Source organism: Rattus norvegicus, chromosome 13, assembly GCF_036323735.1.
Source record: "Rattus norvegicus strain BN/NHsdMcwi chromosome 13, GRCr8, whole genome shotgun sequence".
NCBI classification, from domain to species: Eukaryota; Metazoa; Chordata; class Mammalia; order Rodentia; family Muridae; genus Rattus; species Rattus norvegicus.
Window position 1 is genome coordinate 93,543,405 of NC_086031.1, and position 27,612 is coordinate 93,571,016.

Genomic DNA, 27,612 nt, shown 5'->3' on the forward strand with positions numbered 1-27,612 from the left:
TTGAGGTCAGCTCCCGCCCTGGTTTCATTAGCTTACCTTCTGACTTTTTCTTAAAGCCGAAATTTTCAGAGATATTTTGGTTGTTTGAATAAGAATGGCCCCCATAGGTTCATATATTTGAATGCTTGGTCACCAAGGAGTGGAACTCTTTGAAAGGATTAGAAGGATCAGGCAGTATGGCCTTGTTAAAGGATGTATGTCACTAGGGGTGGGCTTTGAGATTTAAAAAAAAAAAACATACCAGGCCCAAGCATTCATTTTCTCCCTCTCTTTCTCTCCCTCCCTCCCTCCTCCCTCTCTCCCTCCCTCCCTTCTTCCACCTCTCCCTCTTCCCCTCCCCCGCATTTTGCCTGTGAATAAGGATCTAGATATACAGATCTCAATTACTTCTCCATGCCTACCAGACCCACCACCATGCTCCCCACCATGATGATAATGGACCAAACTTCTGAAAATGCAAGCAAGGCCCCCATTAAATGCTTTCCTTCATAAGAGTTGCTGTGGTCACGGTGTCTCTTCACAGCAACAGAACAGTGGCTAAGACAGCTCTCCAGAAGCTCAGACACCTGAGTATGAAAGGGTCCAGCTCCAAAGGAAGAGCAGCTGTATACTCTGGCCTTTTTTTTTTTTTTCAGAGCTGAGGACCGAACCCAGGGCCTTGCGTTTGCTAGGCAAGCGCTCTACCACTGAGCTAAATCCCCCAATCCCGTATATTCTGATCTCAAAGGAGCAAATAACTGTAAAGTCAAGGGCATGACACAGACCCCTCACTTTCTTCCCTGTCATGAGCTGAGTGTTTTAATAAGGACCAAACAGTCCCCTTGGTGCCCATGGCCACTGCTGCCTCTCATAATGGCCTCCATGGACCTGGAGCATGTCGAGATACAAATGCTGATGAAGACCACCCTCACAGAGGCTTGCTGCTCTGATGGGTTTTGAGAAAGGCAGAGTGAGCAAGAAGAGGTGGCAGCAGGGATGCGGAAGGCCACTTGGAGCAAGAGAGAAAAGGGAAGGAGGAAAACAGCCAGAGGGAGGCAAGCAATGACTCAGACAACCAGCAAGGGGTGAGGCCATTAGACAGCTCACCTGTAGTGAGCACAGAACCATCTGATGGGGGAGGGAGGCTGGAAAGGGGGCAGGGAGAGAGAGGGAGAGAGACAAAGACAGGGAGACAGAGACAAAGAGACAGAGACAGGGAGACAGAGACACAGAGACAGGGAGACAGAGACAAAGAGACAGAGACAGGGAGACAGAAACAGAGAGACAGAGAGATACAGAGACAGAGACAGAGACAGAGACAGGGAGACAGAAACAGGGAGACAGAGAGAAACAGAGACAGAGAGAAACAGAGACAGAGACAGACAGAGACAGAGAGACAAACAGAGACAGAGATAGGAAGACAGAGAGAGACAGGGAGACAGAGAGACACAGAGACAGAGATAGGAAGACAGAGAGAGACAGAGAGACACAGAGACAGAGACAGGGAGACAGAGCCAGACAGAGACAGTGGGACAAATAAAGACAGAGAAAGAGACAGAGACAGAGAGACAGACAGAGACAGAGACAGAGAGAGCAAGACCCCTTCAAGCTCAGCATCCTGTGTGGCTCTTGAGGACAGAAGCAGTCCATTTTCCTGTTAATCCCCACTAGTCCCAATGGCGCCAGGCAGAGGGGGATAACCTGCTCAGTTGTTACTAAACACCTCCAACACACACCCAGAGTGCTCACAATGTCCCACATTCCTGCCGCCTGAACCCATGTCAGGTTGAGCTGCCTGGCACATTTCTCCTTGTAAACAAACTCTGCCTAGGCAAAGCCCCCAGGGAAGGGGCAGGTGGCTGCTTTCATTTCCCAGGCTGAGGGAAAGGCCCGCCTTCAGAAGCAGCAGCGGGCACAGTAGTAATTTGTTTGCTGGAGAAAGGCCCTGCCTCAGAGGGTTCCTGTCATGAGGTCCAGGTAGAGCCAGGGAACAGCTCTCACTTGCTGTGAGAGACAGGAGAGAAGCTGGGCACAGCCCCTTCCAGAATAAACCTTCATTACATGCTGAAAGCAACAGGAGTCAGGACTTGCTCTGCACTTGTAGTTCCAAGCTCCTATTTAGGGAGAAAGATTACCAAGCAAAGAAGGATGGAGGGAAGAAAATGGAGGAACCCTTACAGGCCCAGAGGCTTGCTATTCCATCCACTATATGAGGTATTCTGGGGGCGGGAGGGGTATGATTTAGTGACTTCCAAAGTGAAAAACCACAATTTCTATTCTAGCAACGGTTCCTGACACCTTCCCAGGCTAAGCCCTTTACTTGTGGTAAGGTGGGATTCATCTGGTATGATAATGTCATCAGGACAGGACAAAACACAATTGGACACGACATGACCGGACAGGGTTGCTACCGCACAACCACAGCACAGGACGTGCAAAGTGTTCAGGACAGTAGCAGAGAGCCAGCAGACCCTACAGTGGTGCTAGAAAACAAGGCTGAATTCCAAGACAACACTAAGAAACTGTCCTTAGCAATGCTGCCACCTTAACAGGAAACAGTGGCATATGGGTGAATTTTTAAGAAAATGGAATGATAGCACATGGGCTAGAGACACTGCTCTTGATCCCCCAACACACACACACACACACACACACACACACACACACACACACACACCCCAAGACAGTGTCTCACTGTGTAGCCCTGGCTGTCCTGGAACTCACAGAGATCTGTGGACGGACCTCTGCTTCCCGAAGGCTGGGATTAAAATTTGGCCACAACTGCATGGCCAGATACTGCCCTTGAGATGTGGTCCTGGAAAAGAACCAAGGTCAGGAAGGGCTGTGAAAGATGAGCGCACTACGACTTTAAAATATTATCTGCCGCGTTTTAACGAAACGCTATTTAGGTGACTCTTAAAAGGAACCTCGGAGATAGGAACTGAACCCTTCATTTTCCGTGGAAGAAAACTGCAGGTTTGAGGTTCAGCTTTCCAGAGCTGGACGTATTCAAGAGTGTCTTGGCCACCTAGGCCTGTACCCCATCCTCTAATAGTCCACACAGTCCTCCGGTCCCATACTGGCTTTCGTTTGGTTTTCCTTCAGACATTTCAAAGAGGAAGAAATCGGAGCCACACAAGTGATTTTTTTTTTGTTTTCCTCTCAGAAGGGAAATGTTAACTACTTTCACTAACAAAGGGATTAAGTCTGCTCTATGGGAGAATTACATCAAAAATAATGAGGCAGAAAAAAGAAAATCTTTTATTATTTTAATGAGTTCGAAGGCTGGGAGCATTATTAAGATGAGCAATGTGCCCACCGTCCTAATCCGATGTAATCACGCTTTTAAAAATTACTGTTCGGGATTTCTTCTGCTACATGAGACAAAAACCCGAAGTGTGAGAAGGGCATTGCCGTGAGCTGTAAATCTAGGAGGCTCCAAATGAGGATCCACGTTCTAGCTGGAAGGTCCGTGATGCTTTCTCAAACCTGAAGCCAGTTCTCCTGCCTACGACTCCACCCAAAGCTTACTCTGCCCTCCACTCAGCTTGCTAAGGCTGTGAATCCATCCTCTGCTCTCCCTGTTAGAGGAGCCTCTTCACCTGCTGTTTTGGATTCGCTGCTATAAGGAAGCCCTGTCCCTGACTCGTTTCTGAAATTCTGTGAAGATCGTGCAAGGGAAACGCATTTGCTTCTGAGCTTTGAAGGCATCGACATCTCTTATTTCCCAGAACGTTAAAGCATCCCAGGAAACACGCTTCATCCAGAAGAGGCAATGTGACTGTCATCCTGCCTCAAACATCACACTTCCTGAAAACCAGCTTGTCACCATGCTGCCCCAACCTCCACATGGTACACTTGGACTTCAGTTCTCAAGGAGCCAGGATTTTTAAAAATGAAGTTGACAATCAGGCCTCACGGCACACACCTTTGATCGATGGAATAGGGAGGTAGAGGTAGGCAAATTCCTGTGAGTTCGAGGTCAGCCTGATCTACAGAGCCAGTTCCAGGACAGCCAGAGCTACATAGAGATTTATATGTCTCAAAAACAAACAAACAAACAAACAAACAAACAAACCAAAAGAAAGTCATGGTTAATGGCATTTTGGGGTTTCCTTTCTTCCCTTTTGTTTCTTTTCTTTTCTTTTTTTTTAAGATTTATTTTATATATGTGAGTACATTTTGCTGTCTTCAGACACACCAGAAGAGGGCATCAGATCCCATTACAGATGGTTGTGAGTCACCATGTTGCTGGGAATTGAACTCAGAACCAGCCATCTCTCCAGTCCCCTTTTTGTTTCTTAACTCCAGCTCCTTCACAACATATTATTGAATGATGACAGCAAATCCCCAGAGGTCACCAATCTTGGGTTTGGCTTTCACTCAGCAAAAGCACAGCTGATAGTTATAATTAAGCCTGGGAGAGGAGTTCGACTCATCTGCTTACAAGTTTGTTATTAAAGCTACCCTCTAAAGCATATCAAACTCTTCTCGGTATTATGAAATGATTAGACCACGATCAACACCCGTCCCCCAAAAAGTCCTCAGCAAAAATCCACTCTCAAATGCAGAGCATCAGTCTGACAGCACATTTTATGCCCAAGTAACAGAATATACCATACATTTCGAAAAGAACAGAATCACGTGAGCAAGGGAAGCGTCAATCAAGCCTTTGGTCATTAGGGGCTGAGGAGGCAAGGTTCCAGTCCCTGAATTTCTTCTTCAACTCACAGCCTGCTGTTGCTCCAAGTCACCACTGGAAAAAGAACAGCTCCCTCCTTTTTGTAATTAGAACTAGTAAGAGAAATGATGGTGTACACTTACACCTGGTAGTTAAACATAACTATATTGCTAACTAGACCAATTAGTATAGCAGTCTAATACGGCCTAAGAATAACCCACAGAGACAAACCAATAGATATTCAAACCAAGGATTTCTCCTCTGTGGCCACAGAAGGCACAGACTGTTCAACTATGAATGTCAAGAGAGTCAAGAAGGGGAAAAGACTAGGCAGAGAGTGGGAAGCAAGCACCATACCTTGGTACCTTGGTTCATCTAGAGCCCTGTAGGAAAAAAAAATGTTGCCAGCATTTGCCTCTGTTTTATTCATGGTGGGAGAAGAAGGGTTGATTATGCAGATCCTTGGCTCTGGGTTCAAATGACATGCTTCAGAAACGATTTCATAAAGTGATCTTCAAGGTAGGAATACATCAGCCCACTAACACTGCCTCTTTCCAAGTCATGATGTCGTTCTAGATGCGGGATGAGTGTAGCAAACCCATTCTTCTCAGACGTAACAGGAAAAAAGCAAGATGAAGCAGTATCAAAATCCCAGGTTTACTAATTAGTGTGATAATCCAAGAGCCTTAATTTCTCCTGCCGTCCCTATGCTCATCTATTACAAAAAGGGTGAAAAAGCTACCTGCCGGGCCATGGAGAAAGAAGCCTCCAGCACACTTGCAAAGGACCCGGCCCATCATCCTCACCCCAAAGGGGGAGGGGGCTGGGGGGAGAATAGAGGTCAGTGATTCTGTTTTACTAGATATGTTTCCACAGTAAAAGTTTTGGAATGAAGATAAATTTCCTCTTGCTGATCAGATCATACTCAAATTCATCACCACAGAGATAAATTTACCCGAAATGCACACCAAGAACTTTCAGGTCCCTTTGGAAAAGGATCATGCCCATATCCCCAGCTGCAAACCTCTTCTTTATCCAAACACCAAGAAAATCACCATTATCACTCTTGGTGTCTCAGAAGTAGAGAGTTGGGTTTGGTTTGGTTCTTAGAGAGAGAGAGAGAGAGAGAGAGAGAGAGAGAGAGAGAGAGAGTATCTGTGTGTGTCTGTGTGTGTCTGTGTTTTGTGTGTGTGTGTATCTGTGTGTGTCTCTGTGTGTGTCTGTGTTTTGTGTGTGTGTATCTGTGTGTATCTCTGTGTGTGTGCCTGTGTTTGTGTGTGTGTGTATCTGTGTGTGTCTCTGTGTGTGTGTCTGTGTTTTGTGTGTGTGTGTATCTGTGTGTGTCTCTCTCTGTGTGTGTATCTGTGTGTGTGTCTGTGTTTTTGTGTCTGTGTGTCTGTGTGTGTTTGTGTGTGTATCTGTCTGTGTGTGTGTGTGTTTTTGTGTCTGTGTGTGTTTTTGTGTCTCTGTGTATGTGTGTGTGTATTTGTTTATTTGTATATGAATGTGTGAGAGGGTGAGTATAGAGAGATTGGCATCAGCTGTCTCCCCCTTACGTTTTGAGACAGTGTACCACTGACCACTGATCATGGAGCTCCCCATTTCTGATGGACTGGCAGGACAGAAACCCCAGGACCTGCCTGTCTCCACTGCTCAGTGCTGGAGCACGGGTGCACGGTGCCCTCCTGAGGCTCCATGTGGGTTCTAGGGTTCCAAACTCAGGTCCTCATGCTAGCACAAGAACTCACTCTCTGTGCCACCCCCAGCCACAGGAGTAGACACAAGGTGTCCAGGTGGGGGGACACCTTGGTGTCACAAGAGAACACTCCAGAAGAGGCCTTGAGGACTCAGGAGTCATCTATTGGGCCAGATGTTAAATATGTTTGAAAACTGAAAACAATGTTACTCCCAGTTTTTCCTTGTTGAGAAAAATCATAAAAATTCATAAAATACTTTGTATTAAAATTTTATCGACTTATTTTAAACGAATTAATAAATACTTCAACTTCTTAGTTTTAATTTCTAACATAGCAAAGAGTCATTGGGGGGTGATTTTGTATACTGCAAATGAATTGTTTTTAATATAAATGTAAATAGTGAATTAATCTGGCAGCTGTATTTTTCCACTTTATGTCATTCCCCAATAATCACACAGATAAACCAAGGTTTATTTAAAACTACACCTCATTAGTTGATCAGTTAAGTGATCTATGTTTACTTTCTATGTTAACCTGGCTACCTCCCAGTCTCATCCCATGACACTTGCATATTATTATCGATCTGGCTCTTTGGGCTTCAAGTGTGTTTTCATGGTGTCTCTCTGACCTCCTTCCTCATGGCTCCAAATCCCCCATCCTCTGTGCTCTCTGCCTCTCCTCCTCCCTCTGGTTGGAGAGCATCCCGCCATATTCTCTATTCTGCCAACCCACTGGCTGATCAGCATTTATTGACAAGGCAGAGAATAAACGGTAAGAATTGTTTGCCCAAATTTGAGACAGGAGATTCTTGGTATAAGCATTACAATGCTGTGTCCAGATTGAAAAAAGATTTGAGGGCAGAAAAATCAGCATTTTAATAACCCAAGGGTAAACTTTACACAGTGCACAAAAACATTATCCTACAGTATAGGGAAGTGAATAGGACTTAATAGAGAAGCACAGAGAAGGCGGGAGAGAAGCTCCGTATCAGGTTCCGGGTGGGAATGCTGCAGTTAGATGGGAGAATCCATTCTAGCAAGGGACCTTCGCTAGAGTCTACAACAACTTACGAGGGTCCAGAGGTTTCCAGTGCAAAGAAATGGGTGCCTTTTGAGGAGATGGAGATGCTAACTGAATATGTGGTGGTATAAATAGGTCCAGGAAGTGAGTGGATGGCCTATTAGGAGATGTGGCCTTGTTGGAGTCAGTGTGTCACTGTGGGGTGGGCTTTGAGAGAGCCTCCTCCCAGCTGCCGGAGGGTACCAGTCCTCTCCTGGCTGCCGATGGATCAAGATGCAGAACTCTCAGCTCCCTCTCCATCACTGAGTCTGCCTGGACACTACCATGTGATATCAGACTGAACGCTCTGACGCTGTAAGCCATCTCCAATTGTCCCAGTATAAGAGTTGACTTGGTCACGGTGTCCCTTCGCAGCAATGGAAACCCTAACTTAGACACTATGCTGATTTGATTAGTCACATTTCATTTACATATATTGAATTAAACTGTACCTACACAAATGCACAAATGCATGTCAATTAAACTTAAAAATTACTAATAGGTATAAACCCATAAAATGAGTAATAAAAGCTCCTAAGGACAAATGCCCAAAGATACGCCCGCCACAACTCACTTCTTCTCTGTTCAGTCCAGACTGATGTTATGATGATGGCCTCTGGAAACATCCAAACCTAGTGCTCGAGAGGGGTCAAAGGGCAGGCCTTCCTGCTTCTTTTGCCATTCTCAACCAAGTTATATTTTGTTCTTAATTATGTAGAAAAGGCTTTTTGACATGACATACCAGTATCTTTTGTGCTGCTGAATGCTGGGACATCTGCAAAGTCATGGCTGAGATTTTTCATTGTCCCTAATGAATAATTAATTCTTGAGAGAGTTTCATGGCTTTTCTTAACCAAGGAAGACACAAACTCCTAACTGCTCTGTCTGTGGCTGTCCGATCTCTGCTCTAACGGTGTGGTGTTAGATCACTAAAAGAACCAAGTTTAAGGTCTCTTCCTGTTTGCTTAATCGCTGAAGAGTGAGCCCTTATCCCTGATGGCTGTCAAGTCCTTTCAGAGCTGAAGTGACTTTTCAAACTTTGGCTGGGTCCTTTTGCTCACCCATCACAAGCCACTTTCACTGCTGCTCCATGGTCCTGGATGGGCCTTCCATGTGCAGAGCTGCTGCCTGAGGAAGCCAGCCAGCCAGCCAGCGGGTGTCACGGAGGACACCAAAGGCCAAATGTTAAGAAACTCCTCACAGTCTACGCCACGCCAGACCACATGATGCTTGCTACTGTCTGTTTCCAAGTCTCCCACTATGTAGAGCACATACTGTGGCCCTGTTGAGCAGTAAATCCATGGCACTGATTTTGAAAGGCCACAAGGCACATAGGAAGCTCCAACCCCTTTTGCTTGTGGGGTCATGCAGGAATCACTGTCTCCTCTACTCTCCTAAGACTGTGCCACTCTGTGGGTTCACAAAAGGACACAGAAAGATATGTTGGCCTGGCTCTCCATCTTCACAGCCAAGCAGGTCAGGGTCTCCTGCATGTGCTCGCAAATGAATCAAGAGAAGTAAGGTGAGCTTTGGTGGCCCTGGGGCCTCCATTACACACCACAGTGATTCTGTCTCTGCTGACGTTAACCACTCTACAACCCTCTTGATAAGAAACCAGTGTCTTTGGCAAGTGCACTATGAAAGGACCAAACTTCTAACAGGTAGGACTCCTGAGTCTCCAGTAAGCAACTAGCTCACACGTGTAGAGTGATTAGGGCCCAAGCCTTCTAAGTTTTACCTCTGTTCACAGCACAGAAAGATACGTAGGTCACACGTATGGGCCACCACAAGCCTTTCTGCTGCTGATATAATGATGGTAGATCCTGGGCCCAAGAGTCGGACCTCCCACTCTCTGTGCGGTTTTCTTTTTCCCCCATCTTTCCTTTGAGACCGTCAGGAAAATACTACTTCATAGGTTTCAAAGCAATCATACTGAAAACTTCTCAGGCTTCAAAAAGCTGCAGGCTTGGCCGCAGCCCAAGACAAAGAAAGCGTCCTTGGTCTTGATCCTACACTTAGTATGATGACAACTTAACAAACACAAACAAAATCGTGAAAACACAAATTATACTAAGCTCCCGGAAAGAATAAACCATGGGGTTCACCTCTCATCGAAGGGGCTGAATAATAATTACAAGGCTGGCGACACTGGGCCGTAATTGCATGGGCAGTGTTCCTTGGTGTTTGGCGTTAGCCCCTTGACAAATTCCAACCCTCTCATGACAAGACCAATACAAAGCAGACGACTTTCATCCCCCTTAATTTTATACTTTCGATACAACATATCAAACCAGTCCTCTCAATGCTTCTATGTGGTTTTGGTTAAAGAAAAGTGCATAGTCCCAAGCCTATTAAGCAATTCTGCTCCACAAAACCAAAGCATGACCTTCATGGCAAGAACTCAAGCAAACCAGGGAGCTTGACTATCAAGTCCAGCTGAGAGGAACCATCAAACATTTGCTGGTGGAATTTTCACCACTGACAATGCTAAATGCAAACAACCTACTGTGCTAAATGCTGGCAGCCTGCTGTGCTAAATACTAACAACCTACTGTGCTTGCTTTCCCCTGCAGCTTTCCTGGCAGGGTGGAAGATGTTCTTAGGAGACATCCCACCTCCTTGTGGCTCTCAAACCACCGAAACAATGGTCCCCAAGATACTGTTATATCCTGGGAACCGAACACTAGCAGAAGGAGAATGTAGGAGCCTGGTGTCTGCCAGAGGAGGATCTATCACCAGAGAAGACATTTCAAACAGTTCTAACCGTTTATCAGACCACCTTGAAAGACAGACCAGAGTCACTATCAGCGACAGGCCGGACCACACCTGTTAGGGTCTGTACAGCAACACAGAGCTCTTTCTACTCAAATCTCGCTCTCAGAAACTCAGGGATGGACTCTACAGTTCACCACGTCCTCTTATTTGTTCTTCCCAGTGTGGCCACATTGAACAAATCTCTTTTCTCTGGTTTTCTCTAGGACTCGTGTGTTTAATTGGCCTTAGCACCAGAGCACTGGCTCGAGAGCTCCGATGAGGGCTTAGCTCCTGATCTACATTTGTCTCAAATCATCGCTAAACAGAAATCACATTTATCCTGTGCCGGGTAAGGGTCTTCTCAGTACAGAAGTTTTAAACCTAACGGTAAAAATCAGACTATCGGTTTCAACACCAAAGACCTAGTATGGCTACTGTGTATAGGTCACTCCTCAGCAAAATGTTCTCGAAGCCAAATGCTCCAATGCCAAGAAGGCTCGGAAATAGAAAACAAGGGAGAAAACGAGAATAAAACAGCTGCTGAAGATGTTTTATGTTGTTGATGAGAGCGGAGAAAAGAAATTTTACCACCACATGGATTCCCTAACAGTTTAGAATCTAAAGAAAGTTTTAGAATGCCATCTTTTATAACACTCAATAGGAAGATATCTATGATATTTGGGAGCATATTTTGGAAATTATATCATGAGCCAAAGCTTGACTTGAAAAGGCACCTTCGTTGGCACCTTTAAAAACCACTGAGATTGAGATGGCCCAACCGTTAAGAGCACTGGCTGCTCTTCCAGAGGAGCCAAGTTCGATTTCTACCACAAACATGGCAGCTCACAATTGTCTATAACTCCAGTCGCAGAAAATCTGGTATCCTCCCAGAGGGATGCAGGCAGAACATCAATACACAGAAAAATAAAAAGAAGAATAATTTAAATATATAAATAAATCTAAAACTCGTTTGTAAAAGCCATCGAGGTTCCCTTTCTCTGTGGAGTATGTGCTGAGTGGTTAGAGACACAAACGGCTGAGGAAAACACGAGAGCTCAGGGCCTGGCAGAAGCAGAAGCTATCTGTAGGGCGGAGGGTGCTCTACAACACACGCTAGCTGACTTGGAGATCAGAGAAAGGGACATCAAATCAAACTGAGGGACATGCAGCCTAAAGAATTACAGTTCGTCTGAAGACCAAGTGTGAATTTGCTTCACCAAAAAGGTGGCACAGGTTGTATGCACATCCCTAATCCCCAAACCAAACTCCAAAACGCACCTAGACCATCGGATCTTTTGTTTTTTTTGTTTTGTTTTCAGAGCAAAGACTTTCTAATGAACGCATGTTACAAGTACACTGGAGAACCACGCAGTGCTCTCTCTGCATTGGATGCCGTCCTGTCCTGCAAGTCTGCACGCTCCTTTGTAACTGGACCTGCGATAGCAGAACCTTTCATCTGACCTTTACTGTTTACTATGACCCCTGCATTATCTTCAAAATAAAGAAGCTCCCCATCTTTTCTTCGACGTGACTTTCGTTGTTGAACTACCACCGCCAGATGTACCTTTTTTCTTAGTTCTGGTTTGCCTTTCTTAACTGTGGCATCACCATGTCGCCCACACCAGCAGCAGGAAGTCTGTCCAGCCGTCCCTTGATTCCCTTCACAGGGATGATATACAGGTTTTTGACTCCTTTGTTGTCAGCACAGATGATGATAACAGCTCCTACCAGAAGACCCAGGAAAATTTGGAATTTCGCTCCGGAGGACCCACCAAGTCATCTTCGACATCTTGAACATCGGGAAAGAGTCAGAGAGCTTGTTTTGTTTCTTGAGAGAGGGTCTCATCCATCCTCAACTGCCTGTGAACTTACTGTATTGCTGAAGAGAACCTTGAACTTCTGACTCTCTGACCTCTACCTCCCGAGTGCTGGCACCACAGCTATTTGCCAGCAACCTGGTGTCTGCACTCCTTGCACCTGTGCATTAGGCGAGCTCTCTACTGAGTACAGTGTCAGGCCCTGCTCCTGGGTTCCATAATTTGAAGATTAAAGATACTCAATAGTTCAAAACTACGTACAACTTCCAAACCCTGAAATATCTCAGGCTCTGAGTCTATGAGATTAAGGAAACCCTTTTACCTTTTAGGTAAAACGTTGGAAGCAAACTATACTTAGTGTTTGACTAGATGAAGGGGAAGACAAGACAAAGGAAAGACTCGGGGATCATTAGGTAGTCGAGTCATGAAGGCAATGTGGGTAACATCCAAAACCCAGGTGTGGGGATCCAGGGGGCTAAGGGTGGGGTTTCCTAAGAGATACAAAAGCAAATCTCAATACTTAATAAGCCTTCAGCTGTGTATAGCAGTTCACGGCTGCAGTCCCAGCATTTGTGAGGCACTGGGATGTTTGTGAGTTTAGGGCCAGACTGAGCTACAAAGTAAAGCCTTGTTCCAACACAACAACAACAACAACAACAACAACAACAACAACAACAATAACAACAACAACAAAGCACACTTCTTTGCCTTACGCCTGTTCAGAATAACAGATGCGTCCCGTGCAGGGCTTACAACAGTAAACCAGACCTAGATAAAGGAAAAGAGCCCCAACGCCGATCCTCTGTCCTTCCTACAGTGTCCTCCTCTCTTCCGATTTGTGTCCTCTGGTTGCACTTTTGCCTCTCTCCAGCTTATGCTTAGCCTTCTCTCCAAAGTTCCTTCCCGTGGCTTTGAGTGCACAGTTTGCAGACAAGAAAATCAGGGCTCAGAGGTAAGTAACTTGCCCAAGGTCAGATGGGGCACAAATTACCCTCTGTCCCAGAGCCTATGTTCTTCATCCTAACACTCTGCGGCCTGGTTAGGAGGCTACGGCAAGGCCTAGGAGAGAGCTCAACAGCTAAGGGCCTGCAGAAAGAATGAGGATGTCTGGTTGGACCTGCAGCATACACAGCTAGGAGCAGCAGTGTTTCTATAACCCAGAATGGGGACGGAGGACAGAGGTGACCAGATTCCTGTACTCTACTGGCCAGCTGGCTAGCCTGATGGGCTCTCTCAAAAAGTAAGGTGAGGAACAAGTGAGGAAGGCACCTGACATTAAGGTCTGGCCTCCAGAGTCATGCACACTGCAGGTGCATATGCCACAGGTGCATGTGGCTATACAAACACATTTGTGTATGCATGTGCATATGCATGTATGTGTGTGCATGTGTATGTGTGTATGTATTCCTGTATGTGTATGCGCGCGCGCGCGTGTGTGTGTGTGTGTGTGTGTGTGTGTGTGTGTGTGTGTGAGAGAGAGAGAGAGAGAGAGAGAGAGAGAAACAATTATTTTTCTTATGATGCCAGGCTTCCAAGCGAGGCTGGCATTCCATCAGACGTTGTGTGTAGATCAAGGAAACATGATAACACAGATCTCTTCTCAAGTCGCTCTTTGTAATCATGTTTGCGGTCAGCTGCAAAGGATGTTTTTGTTTTCTTTTTCTTTCCTTCTTTTGTTTTAAATACCAGGAGTGTTCTCTATCCATGACAGGGTCACCCAGCAGCACTAAAGGAAAGAAGTCCCTCCTCTCCCTTGCCACAGGGGCAGCCTTGCTGTCCTGTCACCGGCCCTCTTGTTCTGTTTTCGGTATTCTGCTATTCTGATTAGGCACACCGGAGCCTAGCATAATTCTATCAATCCCCTAGTGGAATTGAAAATCTTCAAGCCAGGAAATATATTTCGGGGCTTTGAATTTCTCAAGAATCACAGCACCACAAGCTTCTGATTCCCGAGTTTACAGCCCTGGACCTGTGGTTCTCGTGAGCAAATTCCCAACAGATTTGAAGATTTCTGGGAAGCCCTGGGTCTTCAATGATTCTGGCAAACATATTACTTCCCACTGGCTGTGTGGGAAGGGGCAGTTGCAGGTGCAAACCAAGGGGGACAGGGGCCTCTAAATAAGTAAAGAGCTAGAAGCATCGGCCGCAGAAGCCCAGGTTTCAGAATGAATTATTAAAGCTGACGATGGTCTGCTGCGAGGGGAACGGCTGACTTCTAAATGAAGGTTCTTTTCCCAAATGCTGCTTCTGTAAAGTAAAAACCGACTTGTTATTCTCTCGACTCTTTCTCCATCCTCGGCGAAAATGAGACAGCCCTGTTGGCTTGTGACGGGTGTGACGGATTCTGACATTTCACCCAGGAAATGCCATCCTCTGAAATGGCCAGGACGAAGACCATCCTGCCCTGTGAAATGGCACATTTTGACAGAAAGCCACCGAGACGTGAGACAGGGCATCTCTGGTTGGACAAGATGTGGCTGCATTTGAAAATGTACCACGCATTTAAAGCTTCACATACAGCACCTAAAGATTAATAGCATGGACCCGGGTGTGATCCCCAGTGTCTGTAAGGACGGTACTTACACGGTGGAAGCAGGCGAACTAAGATCGTCCTCCGCTACAGAGAGAAATCAAGGGTAGCTGCGGGGACACGAGACCCAGTTTAAAATAGAAATAAATATGTGCTGGTTAACAAAGGAAAGTGGGTTTATTTTAGAATGACCCAGCATGCAGATATATGGTACAGGATTTCGTGTTTTGTTTCTGCAGTGGTGGGATGGAACTTACGGTCCTGTGTACAGCCTACCACAAACCCCTATGCCAGCCCTTTGTTTGCTTTTTTCCTAAACGAAGTACTTACTGAAAAAAAATCAGAAAATGCAGGTATATGGAATACTTGGTACATTGAACTGACACGTATAAAAATACACGCACACAGAATACACATCACTGCCTTAGCACCACAAACTCCATGTTTCTCTCTCTCTAGTGAAACCCTCACTTGTAAAAACTTCACCTTCAATCTATTATAGCTGGTTTTTACTGAGTTAGAAAATATTTATGGAGCAGCAACTTTAGGATCAGACATGGTTCACCGTCTAGGACAGTGAGCAAGGGACCTAGTAAACAAAACAAGATCATTTCAGGTGTGCTAACGAGGTGGTGGTACAAAAAGACATGTGCAGGACACAGAAGACAGCACTACCTGAGAAGGGGCAGCCACGGCATCCTGAGAAGGAGGTTTAAGTAACTGATGAGAAGAAGCCAATCGTTAACAATTAAATTTTAAAAAAATATCTAAGGAAATTTTGGAAAGACACATGTAAGCAGAATTAAATTCTACTGTTTACAACAGAACACCAGACGAAACGCTTCACTGAAGGGGAAGGCTCTTGATCTCCCAGGACTCCTGCAACATCAGCAGGGACCCAAATACATCAGTGTTTTCTTTTTGCCACCCGGGGCGTGGTCTCCATCTTTCAGCCTCCCCGCTGTGCCTGGGCATTCTGAGAGCCTGACAGAAGGGAAGGTTACCAAGCAGCCCTGTGAGTCCTTCAGATCAGGAAAGAGCAACTGTCCCAGAAGCCAGGCCCACCGGCTTTCACTGACATCGGCTTTGAAAACTGTCCTCAGCCATGATGAAGTCTGTAAAGCAGTGTCGGAAATGATCAATTGTAATATGAAAAGGTGTGAAGTTTTGATTTATAATCAATTGGTCTTATTGCTCTGGGGCAGGGGTGAAACACCGTGGCACGGACTGTATAGTGGAATAAAGACACAGAGACTGGGATCTAACAGTCACTTGAGGACACGCCCCTGGTAACCCAAAGACATCTACTAGGACCCACCATTTCCCAGTAGTGCCACAGGTTGTGAGAATCAAAGCTTTGACCTGTGGGCCTACTGAGAGCAGTTAGGACCCAAACCATAGCAGAAAGTTTTCTGATTTGAATTGACCGAGGTATATTTAAAACAAACAACCAAAAACCTAATGATAGTGACTAGGAAGAAAGCATGAATGGACAGTGTCTATAAAGTGTCGTGGGCAGTTGATGCTGCAAAGTCTCTGATGTGACAAAGGTTTGTGCTAGAGTATACAGGACACAGGAATCACAGTGCAGGAGCCACATCGGGGGAAACCACCACAGCAGGGAAGGGCTGGCCAGGGCCGCAGGGTGGCAAACACAAGAATCACCTGGCACCTCGTGATCACCTCACGTGAGTCTCCTCAAAACCCCGGTGGTTATTTCTCTTATTTTACAAATAAGAAAGGAACTGGAGGTTAAGTAACTCATTTAAATTCACAAAATTAGGAAAGACAGGAGACAAAACAAGGTGATCTGGCTTTCCATGTTCCTGCTGAAGTCTGTTTCTTGCTACGTAATGCAATGCTAGATGCTGTGCCCGAAGGCCCGGTTACCCCAGGGATGAGAGAATCCACAGGTAATTATGTGACCTTGACCCCCACGTTATCCCTGATCGGTGAATGAAGACACCTACAGACTATAGCTGGGCAGAATTGAGATAGGTGGGGTCCCCCTCTGTTCCCTGCTCAAGGTCTGAAGAAAGACTTCAAAGGGAAGGTAGAGAGGGGAGAAGATGCCATGGGGGAAGAATCTTAAAAACATGGCCACGAAGGCTGACCAACTGGAGTTAAGAGCAGCCCAGACAGAACATGGCAAGTCATTGAGGGGTTACTAGCAGGGAAGCAGACCTAACAGCATAGAGGGTAAACATCTGCCCAGCTCTAGTGCTGATGAAGGCTTATTATAAAGGTTGTGTGTCTTTTATCTGGGAACGGAATGGTTAAAGGCAGGGTAGAAACCCTGGTTGAGAAGAAATATCAGCTCCCATCCTGTCCTGCTCGCACACCTGCTTCCAGATACATCCGAGAACCAGCCAGCTGGACGCATCCGCCTGCCTCCTTCTGGTGCTGGCGACTGTCTTACTCGTGCCCACATTTCTTCACTGCTTACAGCAGCTCTGGTTTGGAAATTCTGACTTCTTCCTGTCTCTTTACCCACCTGACAGTATAAGAAGAAAAAGTGTGAAACGAAAACTGAACGAACCTTTTCCCGTGGCTCAGGCTAGCGATGTGAAAACGTGTGGTAGTTGGAAATAAATACCTCCACAGCTTGGCTCCCTCAGCTTCAGAGGGGGAGAGAGAAAGAGAAGGCCAAGATCGAAAAGCTCTCCCCAGCTCCCCGGCACTGGAGCATTAACGAGCTATGGAATCTGCAAAAGTGAGCGCACAGCCTAGGGATGTTTGAGAGCTAAATTGCTGTGCGCGATTAAGGAAGGTGGCAGGGCTCTGTGAGGACGGGTCAAGGCAAAGGGCTATGAAGACAGCTGCTCAGGACATCACGGGACAAACCTCGGTTTCTGTATTATCTCCAACACGGTCACCAGATCCCTGATGCAGAACTTGTCGTGAGCGCTCAAACCACAGAGAGAGGCAGCAGCAGACCGGAGGTGATTCTTGGGCAGGAGTAGGGGGAAATGTTCTCAGATCATAGCCAGGACAAGCCAATCCTTAAAATCTGGGGACGACTAAGGGAAGATAAGAGACCCTGCAGGCCTAGGAGAGAGAGCTGGAGAGAAGGCATCTACAGAGCCCTGAGAGAAGGAAAGCAGGCTGTCTGACGACTCTTCTCATCCAGAACATGTTGGCTACACATGCTGAGGTCTCAAGCAGTAAACGGGGCAGCCCCAGGATGGCAGAATTGCTTACAGTAGACCTCAGTCTCCAACGCCACTTCTCCATCTGCACTTAAGAGCAGAGCCCCATCCAAATGCATCTGAAGAGGCACAGCTAGGGAGTCCACCTGCATGGTACCACCGTGACCAGGCTCTATTTACTGACGTTAAACAGGCTTGCTTGTCCCACCAAGGGGCTTGCGGTGCAAACTGCAAACTCATTCGGTTGTGTCCTAAAGTGCTTGTGACTAGCCCCTGCCTATACTCCAGTGTCATCCTGTGTTGCCCTCACAGTTCCCCTGAGTACCTAGAACTGATTGGGGAGAATCTGCAGCATGTGCTATGTGATCTACTAGCGCCTACTGTTAAAAGAATCTAGAGATTTTGTTCATCTTAATCTGAATCAAGTTTCCCAGCGAAGGAAGGTCATGGACTGGGGGACTATACAGAATAGCCAGCATTTCCCAATAGTAGATGGATGCAAAGTTCTGAAACCTGAGGTCTGTTCTTGGGGAATTTGTTGTTGTTGTTGTTGTTGGTGGTGGTGGTGGTGGTGGTGGTGGTGTGTATGTGTGTGAGTGTGTGTGTGTGTGTGTGTGTGTGTGTGTGTGTGTGTGTGTGTGTGTAGACAGGGTTCCAATCTACAGAACTCCCCATATAGCCCGGACTGACCTGAACTTGCAACAATCCTCCTGCCTCAGCCTCCTAAGTACTGAGATTACAGAAGGGAGACAGTAGTATAGACCAGATCTCTTTTCGACACACAGCTGAGAATCATCTCCAACGTTCACACAGAATAAAGTGTGAGGACGTCCAGATGTATAAGGCTCGCTCCTCTGCCAGAATTGTCACAGGTAGGTATGGACAATACCACGCGCCTCCCTGGTAAGCAGCTCGGAACATGTTACTTTACTAGAGATCTGTTTTGTGTACAGGAAACTATTTTCGGCCAACTGTTAGTCGTGTGCTGTCGGCTTGTTCAACGCACATCCTAAGTGGCCCAGAGCACAGAAGCCTCTCCGGCTGTGTGCTTAGGTTACACACATCTACGGGAGACACCTATTGCAGTTAATCACTCTCTCCACAGTGTTACATGGAGTCATAAATAGTCATCCTCCTAGAATACATCAATTATTTTTTGGCAATTATTTCTCTTGAAAAGATCCTTGGGATATGTAATGGCTGGAAAGATAATGAAGTCATGTTCCTGACATTGTAAATCATCATGACTTTTGTTTCTGATGACCGGCTGTAACCAGGAGACTGGAAATCACAACTCTACGTGACTAAGAGCTGACAAGAAGGACAGGGCTTCAGTCCACATGTCTAGGCTGCTTGACATTTTCCAGTTTGCCTTGATTTTGGTAAAAGGGAGGGGATGACCTTGAAAACAATTAGGCAGAGCAAAGCCGGGTCTCCCTCTCTGTGACAGCACGTTCACGTCTTGATAGATCCGTTGAGCATTCGGGAAGCAGGAGGAAATTGTATTGCTCTTTAGCCAGTGCGTGTGTGTATTTTATGGGCCTATGCATATTCACAACCAGGCCTTTTTAATCTCCGTCTACCTAGATGCCCCTGAACTTGGAAGTGAAGGCCCTGAAGGCCTGGCTCCCTGGCATGGGAAACAGATCGGATGTCGAAAGACGCGCAGACTCTGCCCGATGATTTTTTTTTTTAAGAACATGTGTTTAATTAGAGTACTCTCAATAAAAACATAAATTCGGACTAGGTTTCTAGGCTTGGTGTTTATTGATCTAGATGCTCTTTAAGAGGGAGCATGTACATCTTGATAAATCAATGAAGCTGCTGCTATTGCTCCGTGAGAAGAACAAGTGCAATTAAAAGAGAAGCGGGGTGGCAAACGATAGGACAGAAGGGATACCCACCGTGGGTGCCATCAGGTCCTGGGGCACGGATCCAGCAGTGGAGCAAATGCCCTGGACATCTCTAACAGCCCTAGAGCCTTGGGGCAGAGGACACTGGTTGAGGGTCTGGGCAAAGCAGAACCTCGAAGGGAGTTCAGACAGTCAGGGCTGGGAAGGAAAGAACTTCCTTCATAAGAAATGCTGTAGTTGGGGCTGGGGATTTAGCTCAGTGGTAGAGCGCTTACCTAGGAGGTGCAAGGCCCTGGGTTCGGTCCCCAGCTCCGAAAAAAAGAACCAAAAAAAAAAAAAAAAAAAAGAAAGAAAGAAATGCTGTAGTTATTGTAGCCGTGTATTGGAGGTAAGACAACAAGCATAATTGAAGTTTTTGTCTAGTACCCCAACCTTAAGCAGGGTCGACTTCTCTGACTAAATCTAAAACTGCACAATGTGTTAAGCCCGTTTCTCTCACTAGGTGGCTACAAAGAGGGCAGCATGGTGATCCAGGTAAGAGGAAAAGATACAAAAACTCGGAGCTGCTCTCAGGAGGCAAAGGCCATACAGACCCTGGTATTTCTGGTCACTGGGAATTACGCTTATTTTTTTTTCCTCTTCCCACTGTGATAAAATGGGAAATCCAGAGGTAGAGGGGAAGGAGAGGAGAGAGGAAGAAAACTCAGGTGAACAAGAATTAACTTCCATACATAGGAACAACATTAGTGGAATTGGGAGGAAGGGGAGCATTCCAAAGACCATTGTCCTCGGTGCTATCTGTGTGGGGGAGGGACATGTGTGTAGGATTATGTGTATAGGGGAGGGACAAGCTTGTAAACTGAGAAACCCAGGGCCCACGAGGAACTGTGGGCTTGTGCCTGGATTGTTTCCTAAGTAATCTACTTTTTCATGTACTCATACCATATGGGTACCTGCCCTAAACCAGGCTTACTGTCCTTGAGAGAGACCAACAATGCCTCTCTTAGTATATATAGTTAGTATCTTACAAAAGGGTGATACTGGGGTTGGGGACTTAGCTCAGTGGTAGAGCGCTTGCCTAGGAAGCGCAAGGCCCTGGGTTCAATCCCCAGCTCCGAAAAAAAGAACAAAAAAAAAAAAAAAGGGTGATACATCGGTTACTTTTCTGTTGCCATGAAAAGGCTCCAAGACCAGAAGCAATTTGTAGAAGAACTTGTTTTGCCTTATGGGTCTAGAGGGATAAGAGTGCACCATGGAAAAGGAGCCATGGCAGCAGGCAGCAGACAGCAGACAGAAGGCACAGAGGCATGAGCCTGAAGCTGAGAGCTTACAATCTCAACCACAAGAACAGGCAGAGAGAAAGTGAACTGTATGTAGACTGAGTGTTTTCGTTACAGTTTCCATCGCTTTGAAGATATACCATGACCACAGCAACTCTTACAAAGGAAAACATTTAATTATGGCTGGCTTATAGTTTCCAACACTTAGTCCTTTATCATCATGGTGGGGAACACATGACAGCATGCAGGAATGCACGGTGCTGGAGGAGATTGGAGTTCTACAGCTGGATCCACAGGCAGCAGGAGACTGTCAATGGATGTAGCTTGAGCATAGGAGACCTCAAAGCCCACCCCCTCAGTGACACACTTTCTCCAACAAGGCCACACCTACTTCAACAAGGCCACACCTTCTAATAGTGCCACTCCCTATGGGCCAAGCATTCAAACACATGAGTGTCTATGGGGGTCATTCCTATTCAAACCACCACAGTGAGGGTATATGATCTTTGCATAGCAAGTCCAGGACACTTAATCCTCCCCAAACAGTGCCACCAGCTGGGAACCAAGTGTTAAAACACAGGGCCTATGGGGGAATATTTCTTAAACTACTACAATTGACTAACAATACAAACTGGTAGGGAAATGACCATTCCTGCTAGAGAAACATATACAATCAATTCATCCTCTTAACCAAGGTTCTTTGCCAATCGCTGAAAACATACAATGGTAATTAAGTTGCAAGACAGATCTGAGGGTCAGTCATACATACACGATGAAGGAAGCTATGGGAATTTATGAGGAGGCCTAGAGATGCTACTTAAAGAACAAAATAGGTAGAAAAATGAGCACACAGATCTATGTGGAAGAAACAAGGAGGGCTTAATGTCACAGAGACCTTGTACCAAGAGCAGAGGAGAGAGTTTTGTCCAGAGGACAAAGTGTAATAAAGTCAGACATGAAGAGTGCATCCTCAATCCAGCCACGTGGGGACTGCTAGTCATCTCAGTGAGGTGAGCGGTGTACCTGAAGACCAAACTGCTAGGGACATGTGGCAAGAGATAAAGATATGAGAACTAAAAATGTCAACTGGCTTAGAGTCACGGGAGAAAAGAAGTCTCGTTTAGAGAATTGTCCAGATCAGATTATCAATTGATATAGGAGGGTCTAGCCCACCGTGGGTATCACCGTTGCCTGGGGAGATGATCCTGGGCTACGGAAGACCACTAAGGAGGAGCCTGCCGGTGAGCAGCAATTGGTGTCCCTCAATGTTTCCATGTCCAGTTCCTGCTTGAGTTCTTGGCCTCATTTCCTCAATGATGGGCTGTGACCCGGAAGTACAAGCCCAGGAGTAAAGCCTTTCCTCCTCTAAGCTGTTCTTGGTCCCAGTGTTATCACAGCCATAGAAAGGACACTGGAGCAAGTGGGGACAATCCAGCCTGGCTGGAAGTCAAAGGCAGAGAAGGAGAGATAGAGAGGACACGGCTTCTGCTCCCTCCCTCTCTACTTTCAAAAGATAGGAGAGACATTAAAAGCAGTGTGGGAGTTAGCATTAACTGTCCACCTGAGACGATCTAGAATTGCCTAGGAGACAAACCACTGGGCGTGTCTGTGAGGAGGTTTCTGTCTCCCTTTAAATGATGTGGGAAGAGTGTCCCTTAATACATAATAGTCTGTGGATCCAGACTAACTCGAACAGCAGAAGGTAAGAGATGCACCAGGTTGCATCACCCACTCCTCCTGCCTGGATGCAGATGCAATGTGTCAAGCTGCCCCGTGCCCTGCTGCCATGCTCTCCCTGTTATGATGGACTATACCGCACACCGTTTGCCAAAATAAACCCTCCCTCCTTACCTACCTTCTTGTTGGATATTTTGCCAAAGCAAAGAGAAAACAATAAAGAGAAAATAGAATAGAAAAGAGAACATGTAACTGATGGCATGCAGTCCATGACATTAAGGAGGAGAAGGGAGAAGAGGGAGGGGGAAAGGGGGGGAGGAGAGAGAGAAAGAAAGAGGGGGGGGGAATCTACAAAGCCAGAGCATGTCACTTGTCACTGGGGTCTGTGAGACAGAAAGAAGGTACTGGTAAGGGCTGTGGATCAGGAATTAAAAGAACTTACCCCACATCCCTCAAGCCAAGAATGTTCCCAGGGTCTGGAGGGATGGCTCAGCGGTTAAGAGCACCAGCTGCTCTTCCAGAGGACCCAGGTTCAATTCCCAGCACCCACATGGCAGCTCACAACCGTCTAACTCCAGCTCCAGGGGATTCAGACACCCTCACACAAAGATGCATGCAGACAAAAAAATACCCAATGCACATGAGATGAGATAAAAGTAAATCCTTAAAACAATTCTCAGGCAAGATACAGCGTAAATGGCTGGCGGTGACATACCTAGCACATCCAGGGTCCTAGGCTCCGTCCTCAGCACTGACCTTCCTCCAAATAAGAAAGAAAAAAACCCCAACATACTCTTGGACATACTCAACCTCACATATTGTTAGGCTTATCCTTCTATTTTTCACTCCAAGACTGGAAAGAAAAAGCCAGAAATACAGACACTGCTGACACCACACACTTCGGTGACCTGGAAGACTCTGTAATTATTAGCTACATGTGTACGCGGCTGAAGTAAGGAAAGAGCAGTCATAGCTTCTCTTTGACGCGGCCCCAGGTAAACTGCTTCACCTCTCTGTGTCCCTAGCTTTCCCGTTGGGAAGAAAATACTGCATTCTTGCGGTCCCTTACAGATGTGGTGGGGAGGCGGGACATGGACATCTAAAGGGTTCTCCTTGGGGGAACTTGGACTGAGACCGGCAAAGGTTTGTTCTGAGCCAGGACTCATCTGCAGGGGTCACACAGGCCACGGGCTGCTGTGTTCCTTGCACATCCCTGAAGAAGAAAGGTATATATTTGCGCAGACAGCTCTCAGAAGCATGCTCTCGCGCCAACTACCTGTGCCAGTATGCGTGACTGAAATGTACCCGAACTGGCAGAAGGGCGATGTCATGCTGTCTGAGCATGCATGTGAGGCTGGTAACTCCCTGCCGACGACTCGCTGTGTGAAAAAGCAGTTAATCCCTGGGCTTGCCCAAATGCAAGCCTTCTATTTACTGACTGTCTCTTCAGTCCATAGAGACTCCATATTCTGTCTGCACTTTGCTCATTTTTTTGGGGGGGGGATATTCCCCAGAGTCTACAGACCCTGTCAATCATGGATCCCTGAACATGTTAAACACTTGAAATAACTGGCTAATGGTTGTATTTGGGTAGCTTACTATGTTGCCCATAGGACATGTGATGTGAAAGAGTAAATATTCTAAAGAGCTGGTACTGGTGAGCTACTTGACATGGGATAGCGTATGAGGTGAAATGCATATAACATCCATCATTTTTAAAAAGAAGCACCAAGCAGCAGTGGCACAGTCACACCACTGCGTGGCCACCAGACTATGGCTGTAAAATGCTCTCATCACCTGAAGCGAGTTCTGTGCTTCATCCTACGAGTGCAATGGCGCTGGCAACTCCTCCATCTTCTACGGACTTACCTGTGCTAGCATCTCATACAGATGGACACAGGCAACAGGACCTTTCTGCCTGCCTCCCTTTTAGCTGCTACTACAAGTATTCAGGATTCATCCGTGTTATAGCATGATCTATGTGCTTCATTCTTTGTGTAGCTCAAGTCCTCCAGTGGACGCATCCTACCTGGGTCGCCGACCATGATGAAGAGTTTCACTATGAGCATACACATGCACGTACTTAAAAGTACCAATGCTAGTTCTGTCGGGTCCAGTGAAGACATAAGCCAGTGGGAGTTCTGGGCCATATCTGAACTCTAACGTTAGTCTTTGAAAAACTCTTTTCTCCACTGACTGTCTATTTTATAATCCCATCAACAAAATACAAGGATGCTGACTTCTTTATATCCTCGTCAGCATCCATTTCCCGTTTTCCTGTGTCTACGCACCCAGGAGAACTGCAGTGACAGCTCGATATTTTTCTGATGGGAGCATCCTCTGTGTCGAATGCTTTGGAGTGCCCTTTCATGTGTTTGTTGGCCGGCTGTGCACATATTGGGGAAATGCCTAGTAAGGGTCTTTGTCTTCCTCTTCATGGTTGTTTGTAAGGTGTTATCAATCAAGGCTCTGCCACACTCCCCCCTGAACATACTCCTTTAACAAAATAAAATTAAAAACAGGATGCTAAGTGTGTAGAGACAGGAAGGCTGTGCCCCGAACCCTGACTGCTCAGGTTGATTCTGGAACCCAGTCACCGAGAGCTGGGACAGTCACCAACTGTGACCCATAAGAGTGTCATATACAACGATGTATGACTGTGCAGTGTGGTGAATGCTAATTTAATCTGTTTAACTCACAAGGATGCAAAGCTACAGTATGTTTCAAAAATCAGAACGTGACTAACAGACACCATTCTCATGTATTATACACATACTCCACAGAGATGAAATACTGTCATTTTCAAGTAGATATAATAAATAGAAAAAATTTCAACTCGATCCTGAGTATTTGTTTTCCAAATATTATACAAAATTAATAAAACCATACAATAACATAAGAGAGAAGAAAACATGTTACTACAAACTGCAACTTTAAAAACATTTGTATACTAATGAGAAAAAATAAAATTAAAAAATATATGTGACAGCATCCTAAAATGGGGAATTTAAGGTGCTGATTCTGCTCTATTCCTCAGAAAGGTCTACTGAAATATGTTGTGTGTATATTTTACATACGGCATATATACATCTATAAAACAATTACTTCAATTAAATGATATTCAAGTAATATAATATCATGGTTATTTCCCACTAAAATTTCCCCTTTCCAATTACTTGCAATTCATTTAACCACTTCCATATTGCTGGTCTGTATTTGGGGTTTTTGTTTTTGTTGTTGTTTGTTTTGTTTTGTCTTGTTTTGTATTGTTTTTGGTTGCTTAAAATAAGACTGTAATTATTCAGGGCATGGTGGCACACACCTTTAATCCCAGCACTAAAGGGACAGAGACAGGGGGATCTCTGTGAGTTCAAACCTACTTTGGTCTCACATGGGCAGTTTTAGAACGAACAGCCATGGCTACCTAATAGTGAGACCATGTCTAAAGAAAAGGTATGCGGGTAGGGGGACAATTATATCAAAAGTTCACTTTCAATTAGCCTGTTTTGACTGTTAATAAATATTTCCTAATTTTCTCTACCACGAAATCAATAGTGCTGTGAGTGAATCAGTTCTAGCTCCTGCTAACATTGGAACATTAATATTTTGTCCTATTTTTCACCAAATGGAGCCTCACCATTTGTCTTTCTTTGCCTATCAGTGAGATTAAATCCTTTCTCGTATATTTACAGGCGACGGAGTTTCCTTCGGAGAGTTTCTGCATACACTATCTTACAGATGCATTCTTCGACATGCACAGTAAACACTTATCTAAAATAAATAATGCCACCCAAAAGCGTGCTTTGGCAACGCTGCCACCCTAGCATGGCGGCCTTATCTCCACACACAGTCTGCCTCCCCATTAACCTTCAACACTTCTGAGGGTATGGCGAGTTCTTTGTATTTTCTTTGGAGTGTGTAGGCTCTATTTATTTCAAGACTTCTCAGAGAATTTATATGCAAAATACATGATACTTTCTAAGCAACTGTTCAATCTTTCTCTTGAAAGTGGAAAAATATTTTTCTACGCTTTCAGAGCAGAACAATCATATGCTTAGACCATGGCACCCGGGGTAGAACTTGGTTTACTTTCTGTGACTTGTAAAACCGTTTTAGTTCCCACTTCAGTCCAAGGGTTAGTTTCTCAGTTTCCAAATATTAGGTATGGTTATCTATGTCTCCCCAAGATGCTGTTTCCGTAAATGTTTCAAAGATGATCGAAAACAGATGTTCCTAGGACAGATACGAAGCTAGCATCATTCGATTTTTGATCCTGAGTTCTTCACACCTGATAGAAATAAAGCAGCCCCCAGCCTCCTTTAGTTTTAACTAGCCTGACTCGATGCCTAACTTTCTCTATAAGTTGCCACATCTTGGACCAACTCTTCAGATAAGGCTGTGATGTCACCACATATAAATGGGTCATTATTTGTTTCTTAATAATGAATATATTCTAGCAATAGAAGCACAGAGTAAAGTCTGAAAATTTTTAGTATTAATTGTATCTGCCTTTCTTCACCATTTTTTATTGTTTACATCCCAAACGCTGCTCCCCCAACCTCGTCCCTCCCTCCCTCAGGCCCTAACCCATACCCCCTCCCCTTCTCCTCTGAGAGGGTGGGACTCCAGGTGGAAACCCTTCCACCCATCTATCCCCCAACCCTGGCACATCAAGTCTCTGCCAGATTAGGCTCATCCTTTCCCACTGAGGCCAGATTGGGCAGCCATAAAACCTGAACTACCTGTCTGCTACATATGTGCCACAGGGCCTTGTTCCAGCCTGTGTGTTCTTTGGCTGATGGCTCAGATCCTGAGAGCTCCCAGGGGCCTGGATTGTTGGCTCTGTTGGTCTTCCTGTGGTGATCCACTTACTTCTGGGGCTTCCATCCTTCCCCCAACCCTTCCATAGGTGTCCCCAACCTCTGTCCAAGGTTTGCCTGTGGATCTCTGCTTCTGTGCTGTCCTATTCAGAGGACAATTAGGCTCCTGTCATGTCTGTCCTTTTGGGTCTGGGTTACCTCACTCAGGATGATATTTTCTAGTTCCATTTATTTGCCTGTAAATTTCATGATGTCTTTGTTTTTAATGGCTGAATAGCATTCCATTGTGTAAATGTACCATATTTTCTTTATTCAT

General features: G+C 45.7%; 1 protein-coding gene and 1 pseudogene across 4 annotated transcripts in view; both read right to left on the minus strand.

Annotated features, from left to right (window-relative positions):
* The window catches only part of Smyd3 (SET and MYND domain containing 3), a 556,948-nt gene that overhangs the window by 302,131 nt on the left and 227,205 nt on the right, over positions 1-27,612 (minus strand). The gene's annotated exons all lie outside the window — the stretch shown is intronic.
* The window catches only part of Rpl23-ps6 (ribosomal protein L23,pseudogene 6), a 50,711-nt pseudogene that overhangs the window by 20,051 nt on the left and 3,048 nt on the right, over positions 1-27,612 (minus strand).